Source organism: Nuphar pumila, chromosome 17 (assembly GCF_984573655.1).
Source record: "Nuphar pumila chromosome 17, dmNupPumi1.hap1.1, whole genome shotgun sequence".
NCBI classification, from domain to species: Eukaryota; Viridiplantae; Streptophyta; class Magnoliopsida; order Nymphaeales; family Nymphaeaceae; genus Nuphar; species Nuphar pumila.
Genome location: NC_143265.1, coordinates 12,680,079 through 12,702,381, shown reverse-complemented (window position 1 = coordinate 12,702,381; position 22,303 = coordinate 12,680,079). Strand labels below are relative to the sequence as shown.

Genomic DNA, 22,303 nt, shown 5'->3' with positions numbered 1-22,303 from the left:
GTCCTCAGAATTAAGGAGCCAGAACTGCCAATGCATACTAGGTGGTAGATCCAAGTCTTCTGCAGAAGTTACCAAGGTGCATCTTATTTCTATCTGCCATTGGAGAGTACTCTCTCGATCATGAACCGTCCCCTTTGGGTATCCGTACGTCTAGTCACATGGGGTATTAATTGAAAACGTATAATGGACCCTGTGTGGTCTCGGTCCGCTACGATGTTGAATGCCTGTGCGTACCCATAGAGTAATTAACAAGGAAAATCATAAAGTCAATTCACTGGTAAATGTCTTTAAGTACATTCAATGCTTGAAGTTGCATTAGTTATAATATAAAGATGATTCATTCATGTGGTGCATAGCTTCATTAATGTTTTTCTTTGTGTTTCATTCATCATAACATAGTTGTGATTTATTTATTGGATGTGTAGCTCTACTAATGTTTTCCTTTATGTACCAAACCATGAATTGCTTGGATTGGATGCTTCTCATAAAACCTATGTGAATTTTATCATTTCAATATCATTATTTGAATGTGTGCACACATACATGAACACAAGACTTTAAGCACATTCATATGGATATAATCTTTCTTACTCAGACGGGGAGTAGTCTGGCCCCATCTGAATCATTATTTTTCAGGTAGCGAGTAAAATTATCGGGCCAAATTGTGGACATCGCTGCGAGCAGAGCCATGAGATTTAGAATTGTGAACCTGCATAAACTTCAATAGACCTTTTTATATTTATTTATGAGCTTGTAATAATGTTTGGACATATCATTTATTAATGATATTAATTGTTTCAAGAGTATCATGATCTGTTATACCCTGTAACTCGCCCAACTATTTGATGGAATAAGTTAACTGATTTTCCATTGTGAAGAAGAAAAAAAATCTAAATTTTTTTAGTCATTTTGTTGGGGTGTTACAAGAATGGTCCCAAAACAATCAAAATGATCCCCAAAATCGAAAGAAGAAGATCAAATGGCTACAACCACCACAAGAAAAGACCCATAATTTGATGCCAAAACAAGGGAAGGAAGAGTTAAAAAAGAAAAAGATCCAAAGTTGATCATCACTTCGATACGCCTGAACTTTATCAAAGATAAAAGATTAAGAAGAGAGTTTGAAAGAAAGAAAAACCATGGGTTTTACGATCTACAAAAGAAATGAGAAAAAGAAGAGATTTTAGATCATGAATAGATATCGAAACTTCACCTTAGGGCACATTTGGACATGAGAAACATACTCATAGAAATAAAAAAATTTGCCTATGAAAAGTTTTGATATGATAATTTTTCTAAAATAATATTTTTTCACTTGTTTCTATAAATGAAGAGGAGGAGGAGGAGGAGGAGGAGGAGGGGAGCCATAGGGGCGTGGCTGAGAAGAGAAGAAGAGGGAGAGGAGGGAGGAGGAGTGGGTGAGGAGGAAGAAGAAGGGACTTGATGTTGTGGAAGAGGGTGGCCTGATGCTAGACGATGTATCTGCATCGATTAGATGACAGGTGGTGGGAATTTTTGAACGGCTTTCTAGTGTATCTGCTCAGCCATTACTTGCCAATCCCTAATTTTATGATAAAAAATAGAGGATGCTGATGAAAAAAGAGGGAAACTACAAAACCAATAAGGCAAAAAGACCTAGAACATGTTTCAAATCGTGAGTGATCGCGTCATACACATACTAAAAGAAAGAGGCAACCAATAGCTTTCATTTTCTCCTCGTACAAGATGGAGAAGTGTCTCTGGCAAGATAGATTCAATCAACATAATGAAATAAAATATTTTCATTTAATGTAATACAAAAACAACCCACCAACGCAAAGTTGTCAAGAACAAAAAAGAACATTACTTGGTTAAGAGGGACGAGAGAAAGAAAAAGAAGAATAAGAAGAAATGATAAGAATTGGAGGAGCAGAGTTTGAATTAGAACCTGTAAGAGCAAGAAGAACAAAAGTTGATGTGCACAGTCATGCCAAGACCAATTCCTATGTATGCGTGCTGAGTTTCTTGATTCACAATGAAACCACAGACCAAAATTCAGAATAAACAGAAAAAAGAAGGGAAAAGTTGATTAAGGAGATGAGAGAGAGAGAGAGTACGTGTAAGGTAGGGAACTCGAGCGGGGTGTAAAGAATCTGTATCGAGGGGTGCACAAAGAAGGAGGAACAATGAGGATGAAAGAGTTTTGGTAAATGGCTTGCGTCAAGGGGGATAACCCACATTAATTTTTTTACACTTATCTTGTGCGCAGGTTCTAGGCTCTTATAACCTTCCTTAGAGTAGCCGTTACCTTCCTAGCATAACAAACATCGAGTTATGGAACCTCCACATTCTGTAAAAGACCAAAGAATGTAGAATTGTAACTATCCATAACCCACTAATTAAGCCCACAAAAGTGGCCCACTTAATTCATGCGTGAGACTTTATAACTACAAGAGAACTGGATCTAGTTTTCATACTGGATCCAACATCTCCCACTTGGCCATATGGGGCGAACACCCACATTGTATCATGACCAGTGCATTATGTATTTCACTCATAACTATATGACATCATGAGGTTTTACATAGACTAGTTGGATTTCTCCTTCATGATATATGCCTATCATGAGACTATTCACAAACTAGGTTATTTTTTCATCATGCTATAAATTTTTTCATAACCTTTATTGTGTAATAATTTATTTTAAGTATTCACCATCCACTAGATACTAAGTCATTCAGTACATAGTTCTAAAGAGAAAATGTGCCTACTTCATAATGTGGGTCTCACATAATCATGGGGTTCTTATGGCTCTTCCATGACCATGTCATGATCATACACACTAGTGGAGTACTATGGAATTTATTAATTCATAAATCTATGAATTGTCAAAACATAGCAAATACTCATACTTTTCAAAACTTTCACCATAGTTTATACTCTCATTTTCTACATGCATTATCATATGTTGATCATAAACTGATCATTTTAGATCGGTATATTCAGATCCAAATAGTCATAAATGTGACTGACCAACACTATGTAGTGTTTCATGCATAATTTTCTAAAGTATGAAAACAAAATATCCCTTCATGCATTTATACAGGCATACCATAGGGAGCATTATTTATTATGAGTATTTATCATCATATACAAATAAATATCCTCACATGCATGTGTAAAAATTATAATTTAGCTCACTATTCTAATGCATTACATTTAAGCAATATTTGCATTAAGCCATGACATCATGAGGTTTTACATACACTAATTAGATTTTTCTTTCATAATATATCATCATGAGGATACTCACATACTTGGTTTATTTTTTATTATATAGTAAAGCATGAATCTTTATATGCAAATTCAATTTGGATATGCATTATATCCATATCCAATGAGAGTTAACACATTATCATTTGGATATGCAAAACATGATGATCCAATTCCAAGGTTTTAATCAAATCACAAAATTGTGAATATATAAGTTCATATCCATTACTAGATCTACTCAATATATATATATATATATATATATATATATATATATATATATATATATATATATATATATCCAAATTCATTGGATTTGTATTAGTCCATATCCAAATCTGACTTAAAATGTTAGCTATCAAGTCCAACAGAACCCATATTAAAATAGATCTCTATACAAGATTAATTAAAACCATAGATTCTATATTATTTAATCATAATCCAAATCCATATCTATAACCATATGTTTCAAATGCAAATGGATCTATATTACACATCCAACATTTTACTTATGTGGATCTAACCGTATCAAACCCGGACCCATACAAAATATATGTCATTATTAGGTCTAAATATTTGGCCTGATACTATCCAGATTCAACATAAAACTTGGATCAAATCTAGATTCATAATATATATATATATATATATATATATATATATATATTTGTTTTTGTATCAAATCTAGATTCATATTTCATATCCGAGCATAACACTTATTCAGATCCTATCATAAATTTTGGATCAAATCTAAATCCATATCCCATATATGGTAATTATATTTATCTGAATTCATCACAAACTAAATATCTCATATCCGAGAATTATACTATGAGGATCCAACATTAGATTCATTCAATAAGAGACTATCCATGCATCTAATCATAGCTGGGTACATATCATAGATCTATTTAGTTTCATTGAAGTTCAACAAGATCCAATAGCATTGCCTAAATCTAAAATCATTCAATTGGATCGTTACCTGACCATCAAACAAGTGTTGTTTGATTGTCTGTGCTCTTACCAATTTTAACCCGCATGTTCTGTGGGGCCATCAACACGTTTTGCTGGGCATTACGTTTCTTGTGTGTAATGCGGATACGACGGATCTCACTTTGTTCTAAGGAACCCTCGCTGAAGCGAGGGAAACCATGAGTGGAACTCCGCATCAACCCAGTCTTCCGTGGTTCACATCTGAAAACTACAGACAACCGTGGAGCAGCGGGATTTGATCCAGCATCGTTCTAAGCTGACTTGCCAGCCTAGCCATGTCTCTTTCTCTATAAGCGAACTTGTCTGTAATCAATTTTCTTTCTTTGATAACAGTCCTAAAGAATAAAAAGATCTCAGATACAATCCAGCAATAAAGCACCCAACGCAGCGAAAGTATCAACACATCCATCTGCCCACCGCAGAAATAAATTTAAATAAAAAAAAAAATAGACAGCAGCAATTGTAACAAGAGTCTCTCTCTCTCTCTCTCTCAGTTCCTACGGGAACTATAATCTTTAATATAATTGATAAGAAGATCCATGTTTAAGTGAGAAGAGCCCCCTTCTTCCATGGCTTTTTTGGCCATTTCTTTGAGTTCGTTGGCTCTTTCTCTCATGCCCTCTCCTTCATCACCCATCAAACGAACCACTGCTTCCTCAATCTTCTTCCTATGCACCACTCGAGCTTCTTCCTCTTCACCGGACATGACAAATTTATTACTACCAACCGCAACACCATTTCGCAGAACCTGAACCACCAGCTTCTCATTCATGTACTGATCCGCGAACCTAGGCCAAGCGACCAATGGCACTCCGCTCGTGATTACCTCCAGCGTAGAATTTCATCCACAGTGTGTCATGAATCCTCCGATCGCCGGGAGGGACAGTATCAGCAGCTGGGGCGCCCACCCTTTGATGATCAACCCCTTGTTCTCCAACCTCTCCTCTAAATCAGCAGGGAAGTTCTTGATCGATGCCCCTCTTAGAACCCAAATGAAGGGACAACCCGAACCTTCTAGGCCTAATTCGATCTCAACCAGCTGAGCCTTCGAAACAACGGAAATGCTTCCAAAGCAGACGTAAATGACGGACTTTGGTTTCTTCAGATCGAGCCATCTCAAACAATCGCGCTCATCGATTGACGCTGCGTTCCCCCGCTCCTTCTTGTCGCTCTTCTCGTTGCTGCAGAGAGAAACAGGCCAATGGTCCAGACGGGTTTTCCCAACGCTTGTTTGTAGTGCTCGACGTATGCACCCTCCAACTCAATGAAGCTGTTAACGAGATTTCCATCGTTCTCTGCTTCGATCTCGAAAACTTGTTTGGTTAGCTTCTGATACTCAGTTTGTTGATGATCAGGCTGTTGTCTTCCAGTTAAAATTAGGCAGTTGAGCTCTTGTCAGTCCTATCTTATGAGGCAAGTGTTATTCCAACCTTGTGAAAATGGATTTCAGAAAAGAGAATTCAAGCCTAAAGGCACGTTCTTAAGATCGCTATCTTTAGAACTTCAATCGCCCCACTCCGGAAATTCCGAAGATGCGAAAAAGGGTTTTGTTACGACTGAGTTCCCAGGATACAACTAGGCTTGAACCTCAAGAGAGTCACTGCTTCGCAAGAACAGATGACCTCTCCCACACATGAACTCAGCAAGCCAAACCGAGAAGAAAGAAAGGAGAAATCTAGAGAGTCAGAAATTCTGATGATATTCAAAAAGACGAAAATAGAAGAATTTATAGACTTTTAGAGAGGCCAAAACGTTTTGCGATAAATGAGATTAAAGGCCATAAATCTGACAGTTTGAAAATAGGACAAAAGGTACCTGAACGGTCACCCACCTTTGACTGTCAATCAAAGGCCTCCAAAACCGTCCAACAGTCACAAAGCGCCTTAAACTCAATATAAATGCTATTAAACCTTTCAAACGGCCAGATGTCTCAAAACCGAAAAATCAAAATGGATATTTGCGCCTCATATGCACCTCGCACCGCTGCGAGCGTGCGAAGTGCAAAGTGCGCCATCAAAACGCCACATTGCGCCTCAAGCGCCCTTGCGCACGCACGCGCGCAAGCGCGCGTGTGCGCGAACGGCGCGTCCGTTGCTGCACGATGCGCAACAACGTCCGCAATCCACCTAAATACTCAAGGCTTACCAAAGTAAAGAATAGATTACAAACTCTCTATTTAAACCTCTTGAAAAACTTTTCTCTCTTAGATATGGGATTAAACTTTTTCCAAAACACTTTTGGTAGTAACCATTAATAATTTAAAACTTTCCTAACAATCCCCCACTAGTTTTAAAATATATTTGGCTTGCATAGAAACTTATGCATTAGTGAGAGTGTCTGCATGACTTGAACCCCCACTATATGAAAGAAAACCTAAATTAACCAAGGTGCTAAGTGGACTTACCTTGAACTTAGCCCCTTATATTGTTAACGGAGTTTTCAATCATACATCGGTTTCCAAAAGTTCGATTGTGTGGATTTCATGTTGGCACATTTAGAGCCTTGTGCTTTCCTGGATTCATGAGTGCTCTAGAGAATTGCCAATTCTCATAAGAAACGGCTCACATTTCTACACTCATATAGGTGAGTTTGTCTAGGTGTACTGTAACACACACCTTAGCCTTAAGGCCTACAAACTCATTAAGAGCTATTAGCTCAACCCTCATATTAGTTATAGCTCATGAGCACACATCAGTAATGGGCTTACATAAATATGCTCAATATCTGTCATTCACCAATTCGTTTCCCATTGAACCTATGCATGTGGGATCTCCAACGCTCTAGGTTGGGTATCCTTAGGTGATGACTTAATTGGCTTAATTCCCATTCCCCTCGATGTTTTATTGATGACATCTCTCGAAAGGCCTTTCGTAAATGGGTCTGCCAAATTTTGACATGACTTCACATATTTCAATGAAATAATATTGTCATCAATCATTTGTCTTATAAAACTGTGTCTTAGACTAATATGTCTAGACTTCCCATTGTATTTCATATTACCTGCTTTACATATAGCTGATTGGCTATCACAAAACATTGAAATAGCAGGTATAGGCTTCTCACCTAGTGGAATATCCACTAGCATATTCTTAAGCCATTCAGCTTCTCTACAAGCAGATGCCAAAGCAATAAACTCAGATTCCATTGTAAAATGAGTTATACAGGTCTGTTTCTTAGACCCCTATGCAATTGCTCCTCCTCCAAGGGTAAAAACCCAACCACTCGTAGACTTAGAATCTTCAAAGTCAGTATTCCAACTTGCATCACTATACCCTTCAATAACAGCAGGAAACTCGGTATAGTGAATTCCATAGTCTAAAGTATGCTTTAGATATCTAAGAATCCTGTTCACTGCATTCCAGTGTTGATGACCAGGATTATTAGTGTATCTACACACTTTACTCATTGCATAGGCAATGTCAGGCCTTGTGCAGTTCATTGCATACATAAGGCTACCTACAACACTGGCATATTTTAATTGTTGAACACTAGCACCATCATTAGGAGTCAATTTCATATTTGGATCATATGGGGTGCATGCTGGTGAACTATTAAGATATCCATACTTTGTAAGAATTTTCTCAATATAGTGTGATTGACATAATATAATGCCATTTTTATTTCTTATTATTTTGATTCCTAAAATAACATCTGCAACACCCAAGTCTTTCATACAAAACAAGGAAGATAAAAATCTTTTTGTTTGATTTATGCATTCACTATTGTTACCCAAAATAAGCATATCATCAACATATAAACAAATAATAATAATTGAGTCACTATCTACTTTACTGTAGACACATTTGTCCGCATCATGAATTTTAAAACCATTATGCACCAGAGAACTATCAATTTTTTCATGCCATTGCTTAGGGGCTTGCTTTAATCCATATAAGGATTTCTCAAGTTTGCAAACTTTGCGCTCTTGCCCTAGCACTACAAAACCTTCAGGTTGCTCCATATATATCTTTTCATCTAATTCTCCATTCAAAAAGGCCGTTTTCACATCCATTTGATGGATTTGAAGCTTATATATGGCAGCCATGGCAATCAGAATTCTAATAGTAGATATTCTGGTTACAGGAGCAAAAGTATCAAAATAATCAATACCTTCTTTTTGTTTAAAGCCTTTTGCAACCAAACGTGCTTTAAATTTATCGATTGTACCATCAGCTTTTAATTTTTTTTTGAAAATCCATTTGCAGCCAATAGTTTTGCAACCAACAGGTAAATCTATTAATTTCCAAACATTATTAGACATAATTGATTCTATTTCATCATTAATAGCTTCTCTCCAAAAGGCAGCATCTTGAGAAGACATAGCCTCTTGAAAAGACACAGGATCATTCTCAATTAGAAATATATAAAAGTCAGAACCAAAATTAGTTGGTTTTCTAATGCGTTTACTGAGTCTAACTTCAGTTTCTGGTTCATCAACACATTCATTAGAATATTCAATCATGTCATTTACAGGAAGTTCATCTACTATAATTCGGTTGCCATCAAGAAGAGAATCAAATGCATTTTTATGTTCTATGAAAGATGCATCTCTAGATTCTACAATAACATCATTAACAATGTCCAAAAATCTATATGCTTTACTATGTTCAGCATACCCAACAAATGCACATTTAAATGCTTTAGGTCCAACCTTCTTCCTTTTATTTTCTGGAATTTTAACATATGCTAAACAACCCCAAACACGAAAATAACTAAGATTAGGTTTCTTTCCAAAACACAATTCATAAGGTGATTTATCAGATTTGGAATAAGGAACTCGATTAAGAATATAACAAGCAGAAAGTATAGCTTCTCCCCATAAGTTGGAATGCAAACCCGTATTAAGAAGCATAGCATTCATCATTTCTACAAGTGTCATGTTTTTCCTTTCTGCTACTCCATTCTGTTCAGGAGTTCTAGGAGCTGACGTTTGATGGATAATACCATTATCTTCACAGAATTTATCAAATTCTCCACCTAAGTATTCACCTCCTCTATCTGTTCTTAAATGTACAATCTTTGTTTTAAACCTATTTTGTACTTCAGCTAGATAAAGAAGAAATTTGGAAAATGCTTCAGATTTATGTTTCAACAAATAAACATAACAAAATTTTGAGTAATCATCTATAAAGGTAATAAAGTACCTATTGCTACCACGACTTAAAACATTATCCATCGTACACACATCAGAATGCACTAATTCAAGCAATTTATAATTCTTTTTTACACTAGGAAACAGGAGTCTAGTTAGCTTAGTTTGAATACATGTCTCACACTTATGCTTATGTTCTATTTTCACATGACACAGAAGAAGACCAAAGTTATTCATATTATGAATGCAACGAGAATTTATATGTCCTAATCTTGAATGCCAAAGAAAATAAGAGTCAACCATATAAACAGAAGTAGTAGCTTCATTTATGCTCATCTTGAACATACCACCAGTGGCAAACCCTTTTCCTACAAAGATTTTCCCTTTGGTCACAGTTACAATCCCAGACTCAATAACAATCTTAAAACCATTTCGTGACAGGAGATCTGCAGAGATTAAATTTTTCCGAACTTCTGGAGCATAGTGGACATTCTCAAGTGTTAGGACTTTCTCGGAGGTGAACTTAATTTCCACACTCCCTTTTCCCAGCACTTTAGTTGAGGAAGAGTTTCCTATAAAGAGATTGCATCCCTCCCCCACTACTTCATACGACTTGAACAAGTTCCTGTCGTTTGCCACATGAACAGTGCTTCCAGTATCCAGATACCAGTCCTTATTTGCAGCCACCATAAAGGTTTCAGAGATTACAGCAACAAGCCTCTCCTCTGACTCATTTGGCTTAGGACCAGTCCTCTTCCGTTCTCTGCATTCTCTAGCAAAATGGCCAAACTTGCCACAAACATAGCAACTAATTTTCTTTTTATCAGTTGGCTTTTTCCCTTTCACAAAATTCTTTTTGATTTTCTTGGTTTTCATGATTTTGCCACCCTTGTTACTAACAAAATTCACTTTAGGATAACCTTCTTTAGGACTCGAATTCTTTTTGTCACGAAGATGAGTCTCTTCCTCAATTCGGATGTCCTTAAGAAGGCCATCTAAAGTGATTTTCTCATTTTTATGTTTTAGGTGATTCCTATATTCTTTCCAGGAATCCGGCAGCTTCCCAATGATGACAGCAACTTGGAAGTCATCATCAAGATACATACCTTCTCCTTTGATCTTATAGGCCAGTATTTGCATCTCATGAATTTGAGCAAGTATAGGCTTATCATCAACAATAGAAAAATTAACATACTGATCTACTATAAACCTTTTGTTACCAGCATCTTCTGCATTGTACTTGATCTCGAGAGCATTCCACAACTCTCCAGCCGACTCCAATGGTGAATATAGGTCAAAGAGTGAATCGGCTAAAGTGTTCAGGATATGCCCTTTGCATCTGTAGTTGTCAGTATGCCACTTCTCTCGCTCTTTCTTCTGTTCTTCTGTCTCAACTTCTCCAGCAACGACAGTGGGACAGGGCTTTTTGAGGACATAGTCGATATGCAGCTCAGACAGCAAGAACGATACCTTTGATTGCCACCGCTTAAAGTTTGACCCATCAAATCGATCGAGTTTTTCAAAGTCACGGCTAAGCAGATTGATGGAGTTGGATGTCGAACCAGAGGCCATATTGAAGTTCTAAAATTGTTATTCCAACCTTGTGAAAATGGATTTCAGAAAAGAGAATTCAAGCCTAGAGGCACGTTCTTAAGATCGCTATCTTTAGAACTTCAATCGCCCCACTCCGGAAATTCCGAAGATGCGAAAAAGGGTTTTGTTACGACTGAGTTCCCAGGATACAACTAGGCTTGAACCTCAAGAGAGTCACTGCTTCGCAAGAACAGATGACCTCTCCCACACATGAACTCAGCAAGCCAAACCGAGAAGAAAGAAAGGAGAAATCTGGAGAGTCAGAAATTCTGATGATATTAAAAAAGACGAAAATAGAAGAATTTATAGACTTTTAGAGAGGCCAAAACGTTTTGCGATAAATGAGATTAAAGGCCATAAATCTGACAGTTTGAAAATAGGACAAAAGGTACATGAACGGTCACCCACCTTTGACTGTCAATCAAAGGCCTCCAAAACCGTCCAACAGTCACAAAGCGCCTTAAACTCAATATAAATGCTATTAAACCTTTCAAACGGCCAGATGTCTCAAAACCGAAAAATCAAAATGGATATTTGCGCCTCATATGCACCTCGCACCACTGCGAGCGTGCGAAGTGCGCCATCAAAACGCCACATTGCGCCTCAAGCGCCCTTGCGCACGCACGCGCGCACGCGCGTTCGTTGCTGCACGATGCGCAACAACGTCCGCAATCCACCTAAATACTCAAGGCTTACCAAAGTAAAGAATAGATTACAAACTCTCTATTTAAACCTCTTAAAAACTTTTCTCTCTTAGATATGGGATTAAACTTTTTCCAAAACACTTTTGGTAGTAACCATTAATAATTTAAAACTTTCCTAACAATCCCCCACTAGTTTTAAAATATATTTGGCTTGCATAGAAACTTATGCATTAGTGAGAGTGTCTGCATGACTTGAACCCCCACTATATGAAAGAAAACCTAAATTAACCAAGGTGCTAAGTGGACTTACCTTGAACTTAGCCCCTTATATTGTTAACAGAGTTTTCAATCATACATCGATTTCCAAAAGTTCGATTGTGTGGATTTCATGTTGGCACATTTAGAGCCTTGTGCTTTCCTGGATTCATGAGTGCTCTAGAGAATTGCCAATTCTCATAAGAAACGGCTCACATTTCTACACTCATATAGGTGAGTTTGTCTAGGTGTACTGTAACACACACCTTAGCCTTAAGGCCTACAAACTCATTAAGAGCTATTAGCTCAACCCTCATATTAGTTACAGCTCATGAGCACACATCAGTAATGGGCTTACATAAATATGCTCAATATCTGTCATTCACCAATTCGTTTTCCATTGAACCTATGCATGTGGGATCTCCAACGCTCTAGGTTGGGTATCCTTAGGTGATGACTTAATTGGCTTAATTCCCATTCCCCTCGATGTTTTATTGATGACATCTCTCGAAAGGCCTTTCGTAAATGGGTCTGCCAAATTTTGACATGACTTCACATATTTCAATGAAATAATATTGTCATCAATCATTTGTCTTATAAAACTGTGTCTTAGACTAATATGTCTAGACTTCCCATTGTATTTCATATTACCTGCTTTACATATAGCTGATTGGCTATCACAAAACATTGAAATAGCAGGTATAGGCTTCTCACCTAGTGGAATATCCACTAGAATATTCTTAAGCCATTCAGCTTCTCTACAAGCAGATGCCAAAGCAATAAACTCAGATTCCATTGTAGAATGAGTTATACAGGTCTGTTTCTTAGACCCCCATGCAATTGCTCCTCCTCCAAGGGTAAAAACCCAACCACTCGTAGACTTGGAATCTTCAAAGTCAGTATTCCAACTTGCATCACTATACCCTTCAATAACAGCAGGAAACTCGGTATAGTGAATTCCATAGTCTAAAGTATGCTTTAGATATCTAAGAATCCTGTTCACTGCATTCCAGTGTTGATGACCAGGATTATTAGTGTATCTACACACTTTACTCATTGCATAGGCAATGTCAGGCCTTGTGCAGTTCATTGCATACATAAGGCTACCTACAACACTGGCATATTTTAATTGTTGAACACTAGCACCATCATTAGGAGTCAATTTCATATTTGGATCATATGGGGTGCATGCTGGTGAACTATTAAGATATCCATACTTTGTAAGAATTTTCTCAATATAGTGTGATTGACATAATATAATGCCATTTTTATTTCTTATTATTTTGATTCCTAAAATAACATCTGCAACACCCAAGTCTTTCATACAAAACAAGGAAGATAAAAATCTTTTTGTTTGATTTATGCATTCACTATTGTTACCCAAAATAAGCATATCATCAACATATAAACAAATAATAATAATTGAGTCACTATCTACTTTACTGTAGACACATTTGTCCGCATCATGAATTTTAAAACCATTATGCACCAGAGAACTATCAAATTTTTCATGCCATTGCTTAGGGGCTTGCTTTAATCCATATAAGGATTTCTCAAGTTTGCAAACTTTGCGCTCTTGCCCTAGCACTACAAAACCTTCAGGTTGCTCCATATATATCTCTTCATCTAATTCTCCATTCAAAAAGGCCATTTTCACGTCCATTTGATGGATTTGAAGCTTATATATGGCAGCCATGGCAATCAGAATTCTAATAGTAGATATTCTGGTTACAGGAGCAAAAGTATCAAAATAATCAATACCTTCTTTTTGTTTAAAGCCTTTTGCAACCAAACGTGCTTTAAATTTATCGATTGTACCATCAGCTTTTAATTTCTTTTTGAAAATCCATTTGCAGCCAATAGTTTTGCAACCAACAGGTAAATCTACTAATTTTCAAACATTATTAGACATAATTGATTCTATTTCATCATTAATAGCTTCTCTCCAAAAGGCAGCATCTTGAGAAGACATAGCCTCTTGAAAAGACACAGGATCATTCTCAATTAGAAATGTATAAAAGTCAGAACCAAAATTAGTTGGTTTTCTAATGCGTTTACTGAGTCTAACTTCAGTTTCTGGTTCATCAACACATTCATTAGAATATTCAATCATGTCATTTACAGGAAGTTCATCTACTATAATCCGGTTGCCATCAAGAAGAGAATCAAATGCATTTTTATGTTCTATGAAAGATGCATCTCTAGATTCTACAATAACATCATTAACAATGTCCAAAAATCTATATGCTTTACTATGTTCAGCATACCCAACAAATGCACATTTAAATGCTTTAGGTCCAACCTTCTTCCTTTTATTTTCTGGAATTTTAACATATGCTAAACAACCCCAAACACGAAAATAACTAAGATTAGGTTTCTTTCCAAAACACAATTCATAAGGTGATTTATCAGATTTGGAATAAGGAACTCGATTAAGAATATAACAAGCAGAAAGTATAGCTTCTCCCCATAAGTTGGAATGCAAACCCGTATTAAGAAGCATAGCATTCATCATTTCTACAAGTGTCATGTTTTTCCTTTCTGCTACTCCATTCTGTTCAGGAGTTCTAGGAGCTGACGTTTGATGGATAATACCATTATCTTCACAGAATTTATCCAATTCTCCACCTAAGTATTCACTTCCTCTATCTGTTCTTAAATGTACAATCTTTGTTTTAAACCTATTTTGTACTTCAGCTAGATAAAAAAGAAATTTGGAAAATGCTTCAGATTTATGTTTCAACAAATAAACATAACAAAATTTTGAGTAATCATCTATAAAGGTAATAAAGTACCTATTGCCACCACGACTCAAAACATTATCCATCGTACACACATCAGAATGCACTAATTCAAGCAATTTATAATTCTTTTCTACACTAGGAAACGGGAGTCTAGTTAGCTTAGTTTGAATACATGTCTCACACTTATGCTTATGTTCTATTTTCACATGACACAGAAGAAGACCAAAGTTATTCATATTATGAATGCAACGAGAATTTATATGTCCTAATCTCGAATGCCAAAGAAAATAAGAGTCAACCATATAAACAGAAGTAGTAGCTTCATTTATGCTCATCTTGAACATACCACCAGTGGCAAACCCTTTTCCTACAAAGATTTTCCCTTTGGTCACAGTTACAATCCCAGACTCAATAACAATCTTAAAACCATTTCGTGACAGGAGATCTGCAGAGATTAAATTTTTCCAAACTTCTGGAGCATAGTGGACATTCTCAAGTGTTAGGACTTTCTCGGAGGTGAACTTAATTTCCACACTCCCTTTTCCCAGCACTTTAGTTGAGGAAGAGTTTCCCATAAAGAGATTGCATCCCTTCCCCACTACTTCATACGACTTGAACAAGTTCCTGTCGTTTGCCACATGAACAGTGCTTCCAGTATCCAGGTACCAGTCCTTATTTGCAGCCACCATAAAGGTTTCAGAGATTACAGCAACAAGCCTCTCCTCTGACTCATTTGGCTTAGGACCAGTCCTCTTCCGTTCTCTGCATTCTCTAGCAAAATGGCCAAACTTGCCACAAACATAGCAACTAATTTTCTTTTTATCAGTTGGCTTTTTCCCTTTCACAAAATTCTTTTTGATTTTCTGGGTTTTCATGATTTTGCCACCCTTGTTACTAACAAAATTCACTTTAGGATAACCTTCTTTAGGACTCGAATTCTTTTTGTCACGAAGATGAGTCTCTTCCTCAATTCAGATGTCCTTAAGAAGGCCATCTAAAGTGATTTTCTCATTTTTATGTTTTAGGTGATTCCTATATTCTTTCCAGGAATCTGGCAGCTTCCCAATGATGACAGCAACTTGGAAGTCATCATCAAGATACATACCTTCTCCTTTGATCTTATAGGCCAGTATTTGCATCTCATGAATTTGAGCAAGTATAGGCTTATCATCAACAATAGAAAAATTAACATACTGATCTACTATAAACCTTTTGTTACCAGCATCTTCTGCATTGTACTTGATCTCGAGAGCATTCCACAACTCTCCAGCCGACTCCAATGGTGAATATAGGTCAAAGAGTGAATCGGCTAAAGTGTTCAGGATATGCCCTTTGCATCTGTAGTTGTCAGTATGCCACTTCTCTCGCTCTTTCTTCTGTTCTTCTGTCTCAACTTCTCCAGCAACGACAGTGGGACAGGGCTTTTTGAGGACATAGTCGATATGCAGCTCAGACAGCAAGAACGATACCTTTGATTGCCACCGCTTGAAGTTTGACCCATCAAATCGATCGAGTTTTTCAAGGTCACGGCTAAGCAGATTGATGGAGTTGGATGTCGAACCAGAGGCCATATTGAAGTTCTAAAATTGTTATTCCAACCTTGTGAAAATGGATTTCAGAAAAGAGAATTCAAGCCTAGAGGCACGTTCTTAAGATCGCTATCTTTAGAACTTCAATCGCCCCACTCCGGAAATTCCGAAGATGCAAAAAAGGGTTTTGTTACGACTGAGTTCCCAGGATACAACTAGGCTTGAACCTCAAGAGAGTCACTGCTTCGCAAGAACAGATGACCTCTCCCACACATGAACTCAGCAAGCCAAACCGAGAAGAAAGAAAGGAGAAAACTGGAGAGTCAGAAATTCTGATGATATTCAAAAAGACGAAAATAGAAGAATTTATAGACTTTTAGAGAGGCCAAAACGTTTTGCGATAAATGAGATTAAAGGCCATAAATCTGACAGTTTGAAAATAGGACAAAAGGTACCTGAACGGTCACCCACCTTTGACTGTCAATCAAAGGCCTCCAAAACCGTCCAACAGTCACAAAGCGCCTTAAACTCAATATAAATGCTATTAAACCTTTCAAACGGCCAGATGTCTCAAAACCGAAAAATCAAAATGGATATTTGCGCCTCATATGCACCTCGCACCGCTGCGAGCATGCGAAGTGCAAAGTGCGCCATCAAAACGCCACATTGCGCCTCAAGCGCCCTTGCGCACGCGTGCGTGTGCGCGAACGGCGCGTCCGTTGCTGCACGATGCGCATCAACGTCCGCAATCCACCTAAATACTCAAGGCTTACCAAAGTAAAGAATAGATTACAAACTCTCTATTTAAACCTCTTGAAAAACTTTTCTCTCTTAGATATGGGACTAAACTTTTTCCAAAACACTTTTGGTAGTAACCATTAATAATTTAAAACTTTCCTAACAGCAAGGCCGTCACTATAAACTCCTCATCATCGGTTAAGACGTTCGCGTCGGGTTTGTTGTATCGTACAAGGTGTTCGATGAAGAGGAAGAAGCAAGACATCCCATGGAAAACAAAGCGAGGAATGCTGAATTTGCGGGCGATTTCTACCATCCAAGGAAACATCTATCCGATATGATGCAGTCAGGACGCTGGATGCGAACGAGTTCTTCGAAGGGATCCCGAAGAAGTGCCCTCATTGCCACTAGGAACTTGTACATCATCTCGAGCGTTGATACGGAATCAAGATTCTCGCAGTTTTCAGGTAAGCCCAAGTGTTTGGTGGGAAATTGGAGCTCCATGACTTCGATGTTGAGACCGGAAGATCGAGGTCTTTGGATGGTGGATCGGAATCGCTGGTGGTTGAGGGGAGTGGTGACGATGGTGATTGTTAGACCACGCTAAGCAAGAAGCATAGTGATGTCCATCATGGGGATTATATGGCCTTTGATGGATGGCGCAGCAGAGGCGCTTAGCAGCAGAATAAGCGAGAGGAGTTTGAGCAAGAGCAAGAGGAGAAGAAGAAGGTTAGGGTTTTTTAGGCTTGACAAGGTTTGCTTCGAGAGGCTTTTTCTTGTGTTGTTCACACTCAGCTGCTGAGCATGTCCCCATTTTATAACTTTCATCTCTCGGTTTCTCTTTGACTCAGCTTTTCAGATAAGTGCAGCGAGATTGTTGGAACAGGCATAAAACAAAGCAGTTTTCTAAAAGTTTATTTGAAATTGGTTTTGATAACTGCCCAAGCATATCCACGAACATGCCCTTGTTCATGGATATGCCGAGATGTGCGGATAATGGTCACACATCCCAACATCTCCCACTTGGCCATATATCTGCCGACCTTGCTTCCACTATTGTGGGCTTTCCATGCAATGATTACGGATTTTTCATAAGGATTTGCCTCGTAATCACAAGTATCTTAATCCCATATGTGCCACATGTTTTGCGAACAGATCCTCAGAGATCCCTTTCGTAAGAAGATTTGCTACCGTGTCTGATGATGGTAGATAATCATTGATTATTTCATTTTGTTCAATCATATCATATATATAGTGATATTTTACCATTATATGCTTACTTTTAGAGCTATCTGCTCTACTCTTCATCAAAGAGATAGCAGCCCAGTTGTCACAAAAAAGGTGTGCAAGTTCAAATACAAGATCTAGTTTTAAATCATAGATGAACCTTCTAATCCACACTGCAAAGGTTGTGGCTGCATTACATGCAATATACTCAACTTCCTGAGTATGCAGGGCCACACAACCTTGCTTTTTACATGACCAGTCTACTGCACCACCTCCAAACAGAAAGATATAGCCAGAGGTAGACTTACTGTCATTTTGCATCCTGCAAAGTCAGCATCTGAGTACCCGATCAAATCAAGTTTGTCAGATTGAAAATTCAACTGTAATCCTTTTGAGCCTTTCAAATATCGAAAAATTCTTTTGTCAGCCTGCCAGTGAGGCCAACCAGGATTACTTTGATATCTGCTCACAAGACCTACTGCAAAACTTATATTAGGTCTTGTACAGAGCATAACGTACATTAAGCTTCCAACAGCCTGAGCATAAGACACATCTAGTCTTTGTTGGTTTTCTCCTGGACAATCACTTTTACTAAAGTTTACCCCTTTAGCAACCAGAGTCCCAATGGGTTTCGAGTCATGCATTCTATATTTCTTTAAAATATAGTCAATATATCTTTCTTGACTCAAGTTGATAATTTTTTATTCTCAATTTTTGGTAATTTTGATTCCCAGAATGTATGAAGCTTCACCCATATCTTTCATTTCAAAGTTGGTATACAACCAACTCTTTGTGTTGACTATCATATCATTATCATTTCCAGTCAACAATATATCATCAACATAAAGAGATAAAATACAAAAGTGACTCTCACTTTTTCAGACATATACACATTGGTCTAATTGATTGGCTTCATATCCAATCTTGGTTATTGCTTCATTAAAAGTCAAATACCACTGTCTTGGTGATTGCTTAAGCCCATACAAGGATTTTTTCAACTTGTATACTTTGTCATTATCTGTGACATATCTTTCTGGCCGAAACATATAAATGGTTTCTTTTAAGTCACCATTCAATAAGGCAATTTTTACATCCATCTACCACACATCTAGATCATAATTAGCTGCTATGAATAATATTATCCTGATGGATGCAAACTTAGCAACTGGTGAGTAGGTTTCAGTGTAATCAATACCTTTCCTTTGGGAAAAACCTTTGGTTGCCAGTCATGCTTTAAATTTTTCTATTGACCCATCAACCTTGTACTTCTTTTTAAGAACCCATTTACAACCGACTGATTTTCTTCCTTCAGGAAGATCGGTTAATTCACATACTTGATTCTTTTCAATGGATTCTATTTCTTCATCCATAGCCCTTTTCCATTATGATGCTTCATGTGATTTAATAGCATCGGAATATGATAGATTGTCAGACATTTCATCTATATTTATTGAATAACATAAATCTTCAGTCAGATACACATAATAATCATCCAGATAGGATGAAGGAGCTCTAGTCCTCTTATGACAGCTTAAACTTTGAGAAGTAGAGGAGCTTGGATCAGTTGGTTCATTACCTAATTGATCCACAGTTGGTTCATTGCCAAACTGTTCATCTTGATTATCAAAATCATCCAGTAAATCAAAGGGATCCTCAATAGGATCACTAGATTCATTATTGAGTCCTAGAAACTCAACATATCTATTCTCAATCAGTCCCAACCTTTCGTGATATAACCTGTAGCCTTTTGATCCTTTAGGATATTCGATAAAAATACCTCTAACAGATCGATTCTCCCACTTATCCATAGTTGGATCCAAGATCTTAGCATGTGCTACAGATCCCCATCTCCTAAGATGACTCAAATCTAGTTTCATACCAGTCCAGCTTTCATACAGAGTTGTTGGGACAACTTTTCAGGGCACTCTATTCAGAGTATAATTGTTGTATTTACAGCTTCACCCCAAAAAACTTTGGGTAATTGTGCTCCTACTAACATGGTCCTAACCATGTTCAAGAGAGTTCTATTGCACCTCTCTGCAACACCATTTTGTTGTGGTGTTTTTGGCATGGTTCTTTGCCTTTTAATGCTAAGATCTTTACAAAATTCATAGAACTCATTCGAGGTGTATTCACCTCCTCTGTCTAACCTAATTATTTTAATATATCTTTCAAGTTGTCTTTCAACTTCGCTTTTATATTCTTTAAATTTATCAAGAGCTTCTGATTTATGTTTAATCAGGTATAAGTAGTTGTATCTTGAGAAATCATCAATACATGTTATAAAATATAACATTCCGCTATGAGTTTGGACTCTAAATGGTCCACAAATATCAATATATATATATATTATTTCTAACAATTCTTTAGCACGTACAACATTTGGTGAAAAAGGTTTCCTAGCCATTTTTCCATATATACAAGTTTCATATTTTTCAAAATGTGATTCATTAAATGTAAGAATTATTCCTTGTTATGCTAAATTTTTTATTTTCTTTATACTTATATGTCCAAGTTTTTTAGGACATGCATTTATATCAATGTTAAAGACACAATCAATATAAGCGGAAACAGATTCTTTATTATCACACAACTTAAACATACAATGTTCTTTGACAAACATTCCTTCAAATAGGACTCTACTATGTTTCCCTATTGTGACTTTCTCAAGAATGAACCTGTAACGCTCTAACTTTTTATAGTAAATTTTTTGGATATTTTTTTTTTTAAATAGCGGAAGTGACAAGTCCAAGTGTCAGGCGAGTTACAGGGTAAGACAGAGAAGTACTGAATTATTTTATTCATTAATTAAAAGCATTAACTACCTCTTATAAATGGAAATGCTAATTTAACTATTCAGAGTTTAAACATGAAACACTAAAAAACTGAGATCTCTTGACTACTTCCATATGTGATACCCACAATGCTTTGATTTACTTGCTACCTGAAAAAGATTTAAAGCAGAAGGGTCAGACTCCCCTGTCTGCGTAAGAAGCATCATATTTATATGTGGTGCTCAATGTTCTGTGTACAAATATGTGCAACATTTTAACATTATAACTAGCATGTACTTTGCACCATTTTACGATACAGAACATGTTTTCTACTTCATGATACAATACAAGTGATAACTGAACTATAGGTGAATTTACTCATATTAGCATGAATTTTGTTCAACAAGTACTACAAATTTTTATATCAATAATTTCACAATACCTCAGAAATAAATTTCCAACCAAGTAATTATTTTAAAGTTTTATCTTACTCTTACCCTGTGGGTACGCATAAGCATAGACCTCATAGCGGACCGAGACCATACGAGGGGTCCATTATTTAATAACTCGTATGACTAGCCGTACGGATATCCAAAGAGGATGGTCCATGACCGAGAAAGAACTCCTCAGAGGCTAGAACAAGAATTAGGATGTACTCTAGACACTTCTGCAAAAGACTTGGATCTACCACCTAGGACACACTGGTAGTCCTGACCCCCTAATTTCAAAGACTGAGAACCGAGTGAGACGCCTAGCTCTCACAAAACTCAACTGCCCCATGGAGCTTGTACTATCTACCCACTCCAAGGTAGACCATGGGTCCGGTAACATACACCATCTTCAGATGTAACCAGAGCCCAAGGAATCTGGTAACATATATCGTCTTTCAGGTATACCCTGAATCTCAAAAAATTTATATTTATGCATATATTTATATTTTTCATTTATGTTTTTGTGCAAGCCATCGCATCACAGGGGATCCTCAAAATCTCGAACCTGACTTGGGATTCATGCACATAGTATGCATTTTTGAGCTAGGGTGCCATAAGCACCATCAAGGTAGCATTTCTCAAAATTTGGCTCGACCCAGTGCCTACATTTAACATTTAATTTCCAAGATGGGGTATACGCATCCGCATCCCATGAACTATGCCAGTCTAGTGGCACAGTTTACTTCTTTTATACCTTTTCTTTTCATGTATACATCTATTACGGTCACAACGGCTCCTCGCACCATGTCGGGTTGCCCAAACCCTTTTGCACCATGACCACATGGTTGCTAACACCAAGTCTCGCCATCAGGGTAGTGCTCTACTCGTCCCTAGTCGCTTGACAAGGAGCTGGACTCACTGGTCCCGCCTGCAACACCTGTGTGTGCAGGGACCAGCTGGCACCCGAAAGGGGTTTTTCCCACTGCTGTTGCACCCGAATCAGTGGTACAATGTCACCATCGGGTTCTGTA

The 22,303-nt window shown here is 37.4% G+C and overlaps 1 pseudogene; it reads right to left on the bottom strand.

The window, feature by feature from the left end:
• Positions 1-4,735: 4,735 nt before the first annotated feature.
• LOC149811663 (scopoletin glucosyltransferase-like) lies at positions 4,736-17,344 on the bottom strand (annotated as a pseudogene).
• Positions 17,345-22,303: the final 4,959 nt, after the last annotated feature.